This window comes from Pelobates fuscus, chromosome 1 (assembly GCF_036172605.1).
Source record: "Pelobates fuscus isolate aPelFus1 chromosome 1, aPelFus1.pri, whole genome shotgun sequence".
Lineage (NCBI taxonomy): Eukaryota > Metazoa > Chordata > Amphibia > Anura > Pelobatidae > Pelobates > Pelobates fuscus.
Genome location: NC_086317.1, coordinates 122,290,640 through 122,304,663, shown reverse-complemented (window position 1 = coordinate 122,304,663; position 14,024 = coordinate 122,290,640). Strand labels below are relative to the sequence as shown.

The following is a 14,024-nucleotide window of genomic DNA, read 5'->3' as shown; positions in this document are numbered from 1 at the left end:
GCAACAGGTTATAGTGTTATAAATTTCTACTAGATGCTGGTGGAGAATGGACACATTTTCCTCTCATTTGAAGAAATCTTCCTCTCGATTCTAAATCAAAGAGCAGAATTTACTCATTTCTGTTGATTTTATGAGTTCTGCTAATGACCAGCAGGAGGCCGTCAAGAGAACCTAAATTAAGAAAAACAAATAAATACATTCTTAAATTATATTGGGGGGAATTCAAAAGTATTAAAAACATGCCACATTGGGGGTATAGCTCAGTGGTAGAGCATTTGACTGCAGATCATGAGGTCTCAGCTTCAAATCCTGGTGCCCCCTTTTAAAATCTTGAATGGTAATATATTTTCAGAATCATGACTAACATCATGTCCTCAATTTGAAAATTGTATTTTAAGAAAAAAGATTTTGTCATCAAAATATTTATTTCCTACTCGTATGATGAAATCTACCATACTGTTCCTTGAAAAATAACAGATTTTTAGTTCAGTGCAACATGTTATAGTGTTACAAATTTCTACTAGATGCTGGTGGAGAATGGACACATTTTCCTCTCATTTGAAGAAATCTTCCTCTCGATTCTAAATCAAAGAGCAGAATTTACTCATTTCTGTTGATTTTATGAGTTCTGCTAATGACCAGCAGGAGGCCGTCAAGAGAACCTAAATTAAGAAAAACAAATAAATACATTCTTAAATTATATTGGGGGGAAATCAAAATTAATCAAAACATGTCAATTTGGGGGTATAGCTCAGTGGTAGAGCATTTGACTGCAGATCAAGAGGTCTCAGGTTCAAATCCTGGTGCCCCCTTTAAAAATCTTGAATGGTAATATATTTTCAGAATCATGACTAACATCATGTCCTCAATTTGAAAATTGTAGTTAAAGAAAAAACATTTTTTCATCAAAATATTTATTTCCTTCTCGTATGATGAAATCTACCATACTGTTCCTTGAAAAGTAACAGATTTTTATTTCAGTGCAACATGTTATAGTGTTACAAATTTCTACTAGATGCTGGTGGAGAATGGACACATTTTCCTCTCATTTGAAGAAATCTTCCTCTCGATTCTAAATCAAAGAGCAGAATTTACTAATTTCTGTCGATTTTGTGAGTTCTGCTAATGACCAGCAGGAGGCCGTCAAGAGAACCTAAATTAAGAAAAACAAATAAATACATTCTTAAATTATATGGGGGGAAATCAAAAGTAATCAAAACATGCCAATTTGGGGGTATAACTCAAATCCTGGTGCCCCCTTTAAAAATCTTGAATGGTAATATATTTTCAGAATCATGACTAACATCATGTCATCATTTTGAAAATTGTATTTAAAGAAAAAAAAATTTTCATCAAAATATTTATTTCCTACTCGTATGATGAAATCTACCATACTGTTCCTTGAAAAGTAACAGATTTTTATTTCAGTGCAACATGTTGTAGTGTTACAAATTTCTACTAGATGCTGGTGGAGAATGGACACATTTTCCTCTCATTTGAAGAAATCTTCCTCTCGATTCTAAATCAAAGAGCAGAATTTACTAATTTCTGTCGATTGACCAGCAGGGGGCCGTCAAGAGAACCTAAATTAAGAAAAACAAATAAATACATTCTTAAATTATATTGGGGGGAAATCAAAAGTAATCAAAACATGCCAATTTGGGGGTATAACTCAAATCCTGGTGCCCCCTTTAAAAATCTTGAATGGTAATATATTTTCAGAATCATGACTAACATCATGTCCTCAATTTGAAAATTGTATTTTAAGAAAAAACATTTTTTCATTAAAATATTTATTTCCTACTCTTATTATGAAATTTACCATACTGTTCCTTGAAAAGTAACAGATTTTTATTTCAGTGCAACAGGTTATAGTGTTATAAATTTCTACTAGATGCTGGTGGAGAATGGACACATTTTCCTCTCATTTGAAGAAATCTTCCTCTCGATTCTAAATCAAAGAGCAGAATTTACTCATTTCTGTCGATTTAGTGAGTTCTGCTAATGACTAGCAGGAGGCCGTCAAGAGAACCTAAATTAAGAAAAACAAATAAATACATTCTTAAATTATATGGGGGGGGAAATCAAAAGTAATCAAAACATGCAAATTTGGGGGTATAACTCAAATCCTGGTGCCCCCTTTAAAAATCTTGAATGGTAATATATTTTCAGAATCATGACTAACATCATGTCCTCAATTTGAAAATTGTATTTTAAGAAAAAACATTTTTTCATCAAAATATTTATTTCCTACTCGTATGATGAAATCTACCATACTGTTCCTTGAAAAGTAACAGATTTTTATTTCAGTGCAACATGTTGTAGTGTTACAAATTTCTACTAGATGCTGGTGGAGAATGGACACATTTTCCTCTCATTTGAAGAAATCTTCCTCTCGATTCTAAATCAAAGAGCAGAATTTACTAATTTCTGTCGATTGACCAGCAGGAGGCCGTCAAGAGAACCTAAATTAAGAAAAACAAATAAATACATTCTTAAATTATATTGGGGGGAAATCAAAAGTAATCAAAACATGCCAAATTGGGGGTATAGCTCAGTGGTAGAGCATTTGACTGCAGATCAAGAGGTCTCAGGTTCAAATCCTGGTGCCCCCTTTAAAAATCATGAATGGTAATATATTTTCAGAATCATGACTAACATCATGTCCTCAATTTGAAAATTGTATTTAAAGAAAAAACATGTTTTCATCAAAATATTTATTTCCTACTCGTATGATGAAATCTACCATACTGTTCCTTGAAAAGTAACAGATTTTTATTTCAGTGCAACATGTTGTAGTGTTACAAATTTCTACTAGATGCTGGTGGAGAATGGACACATTTTCCTCTCATTTGAAGAAATCTTCCTCTCGATTCTAAATCAAAGAGCAGAATTTACTAATTTCTGTCGATTGACCAGCAGGAGGCCGTCAAGAGAACCTAAATTAAGAAAAACAAATAAATACATTCTTAAATTATATTGGGGGGAAATCAAAAGTATTAAGAACATGCCAAATTACACTATAACAGTGCAACATGTTATAGTGTTATAAATTTCTACTAGATGCTGGTGGAGAATGGACACATTTTCCTCTCATTTGAAGAAATCTTCCTCTCGATTCTAAATCAAAGAGCAGAATTTACTCATTTCTGTTGATTTTATGAGTTCTGCTAATGACCAGCAGGAGGCCATCAAGAGAACCTAAATTAAGAAAAACAAATAAATAAATTCTTAAATTATATTGGGGGGAAATCAAAAGTATTAAGAACATGCCAAATTGGGGGTATAGCTCAGTGGTAGAGCATTTGACTGCAGATCAAGAGGTCTCAGGTTCAAATCCTGGTGCCCCCTTTAAAAATCTTGAATGGTAATATATTTTCAGAATCATGACTAACATCTTGTCCTCAATTTGCCAATTTGTCCTCAATTAAAGAAAAAACATTTTTTCATCAAAATATTTATTTCCTACTCGTATGATGAAATCTACCATACTGTTCCTTGAAAAGTAACAGATTTTTATTTCAGTGCAACATGTTATAGTGTTACAAATTTCTACTAGATGCTGGTGGAGAATGGACACATTTTCCTCTCATTTGAAGAAATCTTCCTCTCGATTCTAAATCAAAGAGCAGAATTTACTCATTTCTGTCGATTTAGTGAGTTCTGCTAATGACCAGCACGAGGCCGTCAAGAGAACCTAAATTAAGAAAAACAAATAAATACATTCTTAAATTATATGGGGGGGAAATCAAAAGTAATCAAAACATGCCAATTTGGGGGTATAACTCAAATCCTGGTGCCCCCTTTAAAAATCTTGAATGGTAATATATTTTCAGAATCATGACTAACATCATGTCATCAATTTGAAAATTGTATTTAAAGAAAAAAAATTTTTTCATCAAAATATTTATTTCCTACTCGTATGATGAAATCTACCATACTGTTCCTTGAAAAGTAACAGATTTTTATTTCAGTGCAACATGTTGTAGTGTTACAAATTTCTACTAGATGCTGGTGGAGAATGGACACATTTTCCTCTCATTTGAAGAAATCTTCCTCTCGATTCTAAATCAAAGAGCAGAATTTACTAATTTCTGTCGATTGACCAGCAGGAGGCCGTCAAGAGAACCTAAATTAAGAAAAACAAATAAATACATTCTTAAATTATATTGGGGGGAAATCAAAAGTAATCAAAACATGCCAATTTGGGGGTATAGCTCAGTGGTAGAGCATTTGACTGCAGATCAAGAGGTCTCAGGTTCACAATTCTGGTGCCCCCTTTAAAAATCTTGAATGGTAATATATTTTCAGAATCATGACTAACATCATGTCCTCAATTTGAAAATTGTATTTTAAGAAAAAACATTTTTTCATCAAAATATTTATTTCCTACTCGTATTATGAAATCTACCATACTGTTCCTTGAAAAGTAACAGATTTTTATTTCAGTGCAACAGGTTATAGTGTTATAAATTTCTACTAGATGCTGGTGGAGAATGGACACATTTTCCTCTCATTTGAAGAAATCTTCCTCTCGATTCTAAATCAAAGAGCAGAATTTACTCATTTCTGTTGATTTTATGAGTTCTGCTAATGACCAGCAGGAGGCCATCAAGAGAACCTAAATTAAGAAAAACAAATAAATAAATTCTTAAATTATATTGGGGGGAAATCAAAAGTATTAAAAACATGCCAAATTGGGGGTATAGCTCAGTGGTAGAGCATTTGACTGCAGATCAAGAGATCAAGAGGTCTCAGGTTCAAATCCTGGTGCCCCCTTTAAAAATCTTGAATGGTAATATATTTTCAGAATCATGACTAACATCATGTCCTCAATTTGAAAATTGTATTTTAAGAAAAAAAAAATTTTTCATCAAAATATTTATTTCCTACTCGTATGATGAAATCTACCATACTGTTCCTTGAAAAGTAACAGATTTTTATTTCAGTGCAACAGGTTATAGTGTTATAAATTTCTACTAGATGCTGGTGGAGAATGGACACATTTTCCTCTCATTTGAAGAAATCTTCCTCTCGATTCTAAATCAAAGAGCAGAATTTACTCATTTCTGTTGATTTTATGAGTTCTGCTAATGACCAGCAGGAGGCCGTCAAGAGAACCTAAATTAAGAAAAACAAATAAATACATTCTTAAATTATATTGGGGGGAATTCAAAAGTATTAAAAACATGCCACATTGGGGGTATAGCTCAGTGGTAGAGCATTTGACTGCAGATCATGAGGTCTCAGCTTCAAATCCTGGTGCCCCCTTTTAAAATCTTGAATGGTAATATATTTTCAGAATCATGACTAACATCATGTCCTCAATTTGAAAATTGTATTTTAAGAAAAAAGATTTTGTCATCAAAATATTTATTTCCTACTCGTATGATGAAATCTACCATACTGTTCCTTGAAAAATAACAGATTTTTAGTTCAGTGCAACATGTTATAGTGTTACAAATTTCTACTAGATGCTGGTGGAGAATGGACACATTTTCCTCTCATTTGAAGAAATCTTCCTCTCGATTCTAAATCAAAGAGCAGAATTTACTCATTTCTGTTGATTTTATGAGTTCTGCTAATGACCAGCAGGAGGCCGTCAAGAGAACCTAAATTAAGAAAAACAAATAAATACATTCTTAAATTATATTGGGGGGAAATCAAAATTAATCAAAACATGTCAATTTGGGGGTATAGCTCAGTGGTAGAGCATTTGACTGCAGATCAAGAGGTCTCAGGTTCAAATCCTGGTGCCCCCTTTAAAAATCTTGAATGGTAATATATTTTCAGAATCATGACTAACATCATGTCCTCAATTTGAAAATTGTAGTTAAAGAAAAAACATTTTTTCATCAAAATATTTATTTCCTTCTCGTATGATGAAATCTACCATACTGTTCCTTGAAAAGTAACAGATTTTTATTTCAGTGCAACATGTTATAGTGTTACAAATTTCTACTAGATGCTGGTGGAGAATGGACACATTTTCCTCTCATTTGAAGAAATCTTCCTCTCGATTCTAAATCAAAGAGCAGAATTTACTAATTTCTGTCGATTTTGTGAGTTCTGCTAATGACCAGCAGGAGGCCGTCAAGAGAACCTAAATTAAGAAAAACAAATAAATACATTCTTAAATTATATGGGGGGAAATCAAAAGTAATCAAAACATGCCAATTTGGGGGTATAACTCAAATCCTGGTGCCCCCTTTAAAAATCTTGAATGGTAATATATTTTCAGAATCATGACTAACATCATGTCATCAATTTGAAAATTGTATTTAAAGAAAAAAAAATTTTCATCAAAATATTTATTTCCTACTCGTATGATGAAATCTACCATACTGTTCCTTGAAAAGTAACAGATTTTTATTTCAGTGCAACATGTTGTAGTGTTACAAATTTCTACTAGATGCTGGTGGAGAATGGACACATTTTCCTCTCATTTGAAGAAATCTTCCTCTCGATTCTAAATCAAAGAGCAGAATTTACTAATTTCTGTCGATTGACCAGCAGGGGGCCGTCAAGAGAACCTAAATTAAGAAAAACAAATAAATACATTCTTAAATTATATTGGGGGGAAATCAAAAGTAATCAAAACATGCCAATTTGGGGGTATAACTCAAATCCTGGTGCCCCCTTTAAAAATCTTGAATGGTAATATATTTTCAGAATCATGACTAACATCATGTCCTCAATTTGAAAATTGTATTTTAAGAAAAAACATTTTTTCATTAAAATATTTATTTCCTACTCTTATTATGAAATCTACCATACTGTTCCTTGAAAAGTAACAGATTTTTATTTCAGTGCAACAGGTTATAGTGTTATAAATTTCTACTAGATGCTGGTGGAGAATGGACACATTTTCCTCTCATTTGAAGAAATCTTCCTCTCGATTCTAAATCAAAGAGCAGAATTTACTCATTTCTGTCGATTTAGTGAGTTCTGCTAATGACTAGCAGGAGGCCGTCAAGAGAACCTAAATTAAGAAAAACAAATAAATACATTCTTAAATTATATGGGGGGGGAAATCAAAAGTAATCAAAACATGCAAATTTGGGGGTATAACTCAAATCCTGGTGCCCCCTTTAAAAATCTTGAATGGTAATATATTTTCAGAATCATGACTAACATCATGTCCTCAATTTGAAAATTGTATTTTAAGAAAAAACATTTTTTCATCAAAATATTTATTTCCTACTCGTATGATGAAATCTACCATACTGTTCCTTGAAAAGTAACAGATTTTTATTTCAGTGCAACATGTTGTAGTGTTACAAATTTCTACTAGATGCTGGTGGAGAATGGACACATTTTCCTCTCATTTGAAGAAATCTTCCTCTCGATTCTAAATCAAAGAGCAGAATTTACTAATTTCTGTCGATTGACCAGCAGGAGGCCGTCAAGAGAACCTAAATTAAGAAAAACAAATAAATACATTCTTAAATTATATTGGGGGGAAATCAAAAGTAATCAAAACATGCCAAATTGGGGGTATAGCTCAGTGGTAGAGCATTTGACTGCAGATCAAGAGGTCTCAGGTTCAAATCCTGGTGCCCCCTTTAAAAATCATGAATGGTAATATATTTTCAGAATCATGACTAACATCATGTCCTCAATTTGAAAATTGTATTTAAAGAAAAAACATGTTTTCATCAAAATATTTATTTCCTACTCGTATGATGAAATCTACCATACTGTTCCTTGAAAAGTAACAGATTTTTATTTCAGTGCAACATGTTGTAGTGTTACAAATTTCTACTAGATGCTGGTGGAGAATGGACACATTTTCCTCTCATTTGAAGAAATCTTCCTCTCGATTCTAAATCAAAGAGCAGAATTTACTAATTTCTGTCGATTGACCAGCAGGAGGCCGTCAAGAGAACCTAAATTAAGAAAAACAAATAAATACATTCTTAAATTATATTGGGGGGAAATCAAAAGTATTAAGAACATGCCAAATTACACTATAACAGTGCAACATGTTATAGTGTTATAAATTTCTACTAGATGCTGGTGGAGAATGGACACATTTTCCTCTCATTTGAAGAAATCTTCCTCTCGATTCTAAATCAAAGAGCAGAATTTACTCATTTCTGTTGATTTTATGAGTTCTGCTAATGACCAGCAGGAGGCCATCAAGAGAACCTAAATTAAGAAAAACAAATAAATAAATTCTTAAATTATATTGGGGGGAAATCAAAAGTATTAAGAACATGCCAAATTGGGGGTATAGCTCAGTGGTAGAGCATTTGACTGCAGATCAAGAGGTCTCAGGTTCAAATCCTGGTGCCCCCTTTAAAAATCTTGAATGGTAATATATTTTCAGAATCATGACTAACATCTTGTCCTCAATTTGAAAATTGTATTTAAAGAAAAAACATTTTTTCATCAAAATATTTATTTCCTACTCGTATGATGAAATCTACCATACTGTTCCTTGAAAAGTAACAGATTTTTATTTCAGTGCAACATGTTATAGTGTTACAAATTTCTACTAGATGCTGGTGGAGAATGGACACATTTTCCTCTCATTTGAAGAAATCTTCCTCTCGATTCTAAATCAAAGAGCAGAATTTACTCATTTCTGTCGATTTAGTGAGTTCTGCTAATGACCAGCACGAGGCCGTCAAGAGAACCTAAATTAAGAAAAACTAATAAATACATTCTTAAATTATATGGGGGGGAAATCAAAAGTAATCAAAACATGCCAATTTGGGGGTATAACTCAAATCCTGGTGCCCCCTTTAAAAATCTTGAATGGTAATATATTTTCAGAATCATGACTAACATCATGTCATCAATTTGAAAATTGTATTTAAAGAAAAAAAAAATTTTCATCAAAATATTTATTTCCTACTCGTATGATGAAATCTACCATACTGTTCCTTGAAAAGTAACAGATTTTTATTTCAGTGCAACATGTTGTAGTGTTACAAATTTCTACTAGATGCTGGTGGAGAATGGACACATTTTCCTCTCATTTGAAGAAATCTTCCTCTCGATTCTAAATCAAAGAGCAGAATTTACTAATTTCTGTCGATTGACCAGCAGGAGGCCGTCAAGAGAACCTAAATTAAGAAAAACAAATAAATACATTCTTAAATTATATTGGGGGGAAATCAAAAGTAATCAAAACATGCCAATTTGGGGGTATAGCTCAGTGGTAGAGCATTTGACTGCAGATCAAGAGGTCTCAGGTTCACAATTCTGGTGCCCCCTTTAAAAATCTTGAATGGTAATATATTTTCAGAATCATGACTAACATCATGTCCTCAATTTGAAAATTGTATTTTAAGAAAAAACATTTTTTCATCAAAATATTTATTTCCTACTCGTATTATGAAATCTACCATACTGTTCCTTGAAAAGTAACAGATTTTTATTTCAGTGCAACAGGTTATAGTGTTATAAATTTCTACTAGATGCTGGTGGAGAATGGACACATTTTCCTCTCATTTGAAGAAATCTTCCTCTCGATTCTAAATCAAAGAGCAGAATTTACTCATTTCTGTTGATTTTATGAGTTCTGCTAATGACCAGCAGGAGGCCATCAAGAGAACCTAAATTAAGAAAAACAAATAAATAAATTCTTAAATTATATTGGGGGGAAATCAAAAGTATTAAAAACATGCCAAATTGGGGGTATAGCTCAGTGGTAGAGCATTTGACTGCAGATCAAGAGGTCTCAGGTTCAAATCCTGGTGCCCCCTTTAAAAATCTTGAATGGTAATATGTTTTCAGAATCATGACTAACATCATGTCCTCAATTTGAAAATTGTATTTTAAGAAAAATAAAATTTTCATCAAAATATTTATTTCCTTCTCGTATGATGAAATCTACCATACTGTTCCTTGAAAAGTAACAGATTTTTATTTCAGTGCAACAGGTTATAAATTTCTACTAGATGCTGGTGGAGAATGGACACATTTTCCTCTCATTTGAAGAAATCTTCCTCTCGATTCTAAATCAAAGAGCAGAATTTACTCATTTCTGTCGATTTAGTGAGTTCTGCTAATGACCAGCAGGAGGCCGTCAAGAGAACCTAAATTAAGAAAAACAAATAAATACATTCTTAAATTATATGGGGGGGAAATCAAAAGTAATCAAAACATGCCAATTTGGGGGTATAACTCAAATCCTGGTGCCCCCTTTAAAAATCTTGAATGGTAATATATTTTCAGAATCATGACTAACATCATGTCCTCAATTTGAAAATTGTATTTTAAGAAAAAACATTTTTTCATCAAAATATTTATTTCCTACTCGTATGATGAAATCTACCATACTGTTCCTTGAAAAGTAACAGATTTTTATTTCAGTGCAACATGTTGTAGTGTTACAAATTTCTACTAGATGCTGGTGGAGAATGGACACATTTTCCTCTCATTTGAAGAAATCTTCCTCTCGATTCTAAATCAAAGAGCAGAATTTACTCATTTCTGTTGATTTTATGAGTTCTGCTAATGACCAGCAGGAGGCCGTCAAGAGAACCTAAATTAAGAAAAACAAATAAATACATTCTTAAATTATATTGGGGGGAAATCAAAATTAATCAAAACATGTCAATTTGGGGGTATAGCTCAGTGGTAGAGCATTTGACTGCAGATCAAGAGGTCTCAGGTTCAAATCCTGGTGCCCCCTTTAAAAATCTTGAATGGTAATATATTTTCAGAATCATGACTAACATCATGTCCTCAATTTGAAAATTGTAGTTAAAGAAAAAACATTTTTTCATCAAAATATTTATTTCCTTCTCGTATGATGAAATCTACCATACTGTTCCTTGAAAAGTAACAGATTTTTATTTCAGTGCAACATGTTATAGTGTTACAAATTTCTACTAGATGCTGGTGGAGAATGGACACATTTTCCTCTCATTTGAAGAAATCTTCCTCTCGATTCTAAATCAAAGAGCAGAATTTACTAATTTCTGTCGATTTTGTGAGTTCTGCTAATGACCAGCAGGAGGCCGTCAAGAGAACCTAAATTAAGAAAAACAAATAAATACATTCTTAAATTATATGGGGGGAAATCAAAAGTAATCAAAACATGCCAATTTGGGGGTATAACTCAAATCCTGGTGCCCCCTTTAAAAATCTTGAATGGTAATATATTTTCAGAATCATGACTAACATCATGTCATCAATTTGAAAATTGTATTTAAAGAAAAAAAAATTTTCATCAAAATATTTATTTCCTACTCGTATGATGAAATCTACCATACTGTTCCTTGAAAAGTAACAGATTTTTATTTCAGTGCAACATGTTGTAGTGTTACAAATTTCTACTAGATGCTGGTGGAGAATGGACACATTTTCCTCTCATTTGAAGAAATCTTCCTCTCGATTCTAAATCAAAGAGCAGAATTTACTAATTTCTGTCGATTGACCAGCAGGGGGCCGTCAAGAGAACCTAAATTAAGAAAAACAAATAAATACATTCTTAAATTATATTGGGGGGAAATCAAAAGTAATCAAAACATGCCAATTTGGGGGTATAACTCAAATCCTGGTGCCCCCTTTAAAAATCTTGAATGGTAATATATTTTCAGAATCATGACTAACATCATGTCCTCAATTTGAAAATTGTATTTTAAGAAAAAACATTTTTTCATTAAAATATTTATTTCCTACTCTTATTATGAAATCTACCATACTGTTCCTTGAAAAGTAACAGATTTTTATTTCAGTGCAACAGGTTATAGTGTTATAAATTTCTACTAGATGCTGGTGGAGAATGGACACATTTTCCTCTCATTTGAAGAAATCTTCCTCTCGATTCTAAATCAAAGAGCAGAATTTACTCATTTCTGTCGATTTAGTGAGTTCTGCTAATGACTAGCAGGAGGCCGTCAAGAGAACCTAAATTAAGAAAAACAAATAAATACATTCTTAAATTATATGGGGGGGGAAATCAAAAGTAATCAAAACATGCAAATTTGGGGGTATAACTCAAATCCTGGTGCCCCCTTTAAAAATCTTGAATGGTAATATATTTTCAGAATCATGACTAACATCATGTCCTCAATTTGAAAATTGTATTTTAAGAAAAAACATTTTTTCATCAAAATATTTATTTCCTACTCGTATGATGAAATCTACCATACTGTTCCTTGAAAAGTAACAGATTTTTATTTCAGTGCAACATGTTGTAGTGTTACAAATTTCTACTAGATGCTGGTGGAGAATGGACACATTTTCCTCTCATTTGAAGAAATCTTCCTCTCGATTCTAAATCAAAGAGCAGAATTTACTAATTTCTGTCGATTGACCAGCAGGAGGCCGTCAAGAGAACCTAAATTAAGAAAAACAAATAAATACATTCTTAAATTATATTGGGGGGAAATCAAAAGTAATCAAAACATGCCAAATTGGGGGTATAGCTCAGTGGTAGAGCATTTGACTGCAGATCAAGAGGTCTCAGGTTCAAATCCTGGTGCCCCCTTTAAAAATCATGAATGGTAATATATTTTCAGAATCATGACTAACATCATGTCCTCAATTTGAAAATTGTATTTAAAGAAAAAACATTTTTTCATCAAAATATTTATTTCCTACTCGTATGATGAAATCTACCATACTGTTCCTTGAAAAGTAACAGATTTTTATTTCAGTGCAACATGTTGTAGTGTTACAAATTTCTACTAGATGCTGGTGGAGAATGGACACATTTTCCTCTCATTTGAAGAAATCTTCCTCTCGATTCTAAATCAAAGAGCAGAATTTACTAATTTCTGTCGATTGACCAGCAGGAGGCCGTCAAGAGAACCTAAATTAAGAAAAACAAATAAATACATTCTTAAATTATATTGGGGGGAAATCAAAAGTATTAAGAACATGCCAAATTACACTATAACAGTGCAACATGTTATAGTGTTATAAATTTCTACTAGATGCTGGTGGAGAATGGACACATTTTCCTCTCATTTGAAGAAATCTTCCTCTCGATTCTAAATCAAAGAGCAGAATTTACTCATTTCTGTTGATTTTATGAGTTCTGCTAATGACCAGCAGGAGGCCATCAAGAGAACCTAAATTAAGAAAAACAAATAAATAAATTCTTAAATTATATTGGGGGGAAATCAAAAGTATTAAGAACATGCCAAATTGGGGGTATAGCTCAGTGGTAGAGCATTTGACTGCAGATCAAGAGGTCACAGGTTCAAATCCTGGTGCCCCCTTTAAAAATCTTGAATGGTAATATATTTTCAGAATCATGACTAACATCTTGTCCTCAATTTGAAAATTGTATTTAAAGAAAAAACATTTTTTCATCAAAATATTTATTTCCTACTCGTATGATGAAATCTACCATACTGTTCCTTGAAAAGTAACAGATTTTTATTTCAGTGCAACATGTTATAGTGTTACAAATTTCTACTAGATGCTGGTGGAGAATGGACACATTTTCCTCTCATTTGAAGAAATCTTCCTCTCGATTCTAAATCAAAGAGCAGAATTTACTCATTTCTGTCGATTTAGTGAGTTCTGCTAATGACCAGCACGAGGCCGTCAAGAGAACCTAAATTAAGAAAAACAAATAAATACATTCTTAAATTATATGGGGGGGAAATCAAAAGTAATCAAAACATGCCAATTTGGGGGTATAACTCAAATCCTGGTGCCCCCTTTAAAAATCTTGAATGGTAATATATTTTCAGAATCATGACTAACATCATGTCATCAATTTGAAAATTGTATTTAAAGAAAAAAAATTTTTTCATCAAAATATTTATTTCCTACTCGTATGATGAAATCTACCATACTGTTCCTTGAAAAGTAACAGATTTTTATTTCAGTGCAACATGTTGTAGTGTTACAAATTTCTACTAGATGCTGGTGGAGAATGGACACATTTTCCTCTCATTTGAAGAAATCTTCCTCTCGATTCTAAATCAAAGAGCAGAATTTACTAATTTCTGTCGATTGACCAGCAGGAGGCCGTCAAGAGAACCTAAATTAAGAAAAACAAATAAATACATTCTTAAATTATATTGGGGGGAAATCAAAAGTAATCA

At 32.4% G+C, this 14,024-nt stretch overlaps 11 non-coding genes across 11 annotated transcripts; all 11 read left to right on the top strand.

Moving 5' to 3' along the window:
- Positions 1-740: 740 nt before the first annotated feature.
- TRNAC-GCA (transfer RNA cysteine (anticodon GCA)) lies at positions 741-812 on the top strand. Its single transcript has one exon. It is a non-coding gene; the product is annotated as a tRNA-Cys (tRNA).
- A 1,731-nt stretch (positions 813-2,543) lies between these two features.
- On the top strand, positions 2,544-2,615 carry TRNAC-GCA (transfer RNA cysteine (anticodon GCA)). Its single transcript has one exon. It is a non-coding gene; the product is annotated as a tRNA-Cys (tRNA).
- Positions 2,616-3,279: 664 nt separating this feature from the next.
- TRNAC-GCA (transfer RNA cysteine (anticodon GCA)) lies at positions 3,280-3,351 on the top strand. Its single transcript has one exon. It is a non-coding gene; the product is annotated as a tRNA-Cys (tRNA).
- Positions 3,352-4,699: 1,348 nt separating this feature from the next.
- TRNAC-GCA (transfer RNA cysteine (anticodon GCA)) lies at positions 4,700-4,779 on the top strand. The gene is given in 2 exon segments: positions 4,700-4,735; positions 4,744-4,779. It is a non-coding gene; the product is annotated as a tRNA-Cys (tRNA).
- Positions 4,780-5,690: 911 nt separating this feature from the next.
- On the top strand, positions 5,691-5,762 carry TRNAC-GCA (transfer RNA cysteine (anticodon GCA)). Its single transcript has one exon. It is a non-coding gene; the product is annotated as a tRNA-Cys (tRNA).
- Positions 5,763-7,493: 1,731 nt separating this feature from the next.
- TRNAC-GCA (transfer RNA cysteine (anticodon GCA)) lies at positions 7,494-7,565 on the top strand. Its single transcript has one exon. It is a non-coding gene; the product is annotated as a tRNA-Cys (tRNA).
- Positions 7,566-8,229: 664 nt separating this feature from the next.
- Positions 8,230-8,301, top strand: TRNAC-GCA (transfer RNA cysteine (anticodon GCA)). The gene has a single exon. It is a non-coding gene; the product is annotated as a tRNA-Cys (tRNA).
- A 1,343-nt stretch (positions 8,302-9,644) lies between these two features.
- Positions 9,645-9,716, top strand: TRNAC-GCA (transfer RNA cysteine (anticodon GCA)). Its single transcript has one exon. It is a non-coding gene; the product is annotated as a tRNA-Cys (tRNA).
- Positions 9,717-10,576: 860 nt separating this feature from the next.
- On the top strand, positions 10,577-10,648 carry TRNAC-GCA (transfer RNA cysteine (anticodon GCA)). Its single transcript has one exon. It is a non-coding gene; the product is annotated as a tRNA-Cys (tRNA).
- Positions 10,649-12,379: 1,731 nt separating this feature from the next.
- Positions 12,380-12,451, top strand: TRNAC-GCA (transfer RNA cysteine (anticodon GCA)). Its single transcript has one exon. It is a non-coding gene; the product is annotated as a tRNA-Cys (tRNA).
- Positions 12,452-13,115: 664 nt separating this feature from the next.
- Positions 13,116-13,187, top strand: TRNAC-GCA (transfer RNA cysteine (anticodon GCA)). Its single transcript has one exon. It is a non-coding gene; the product is annotated as a tRNA-Cys (tRNA).
- The last annotated feature ends 837 nt before the right edge of the window (positions 13,188-14,024 follow it).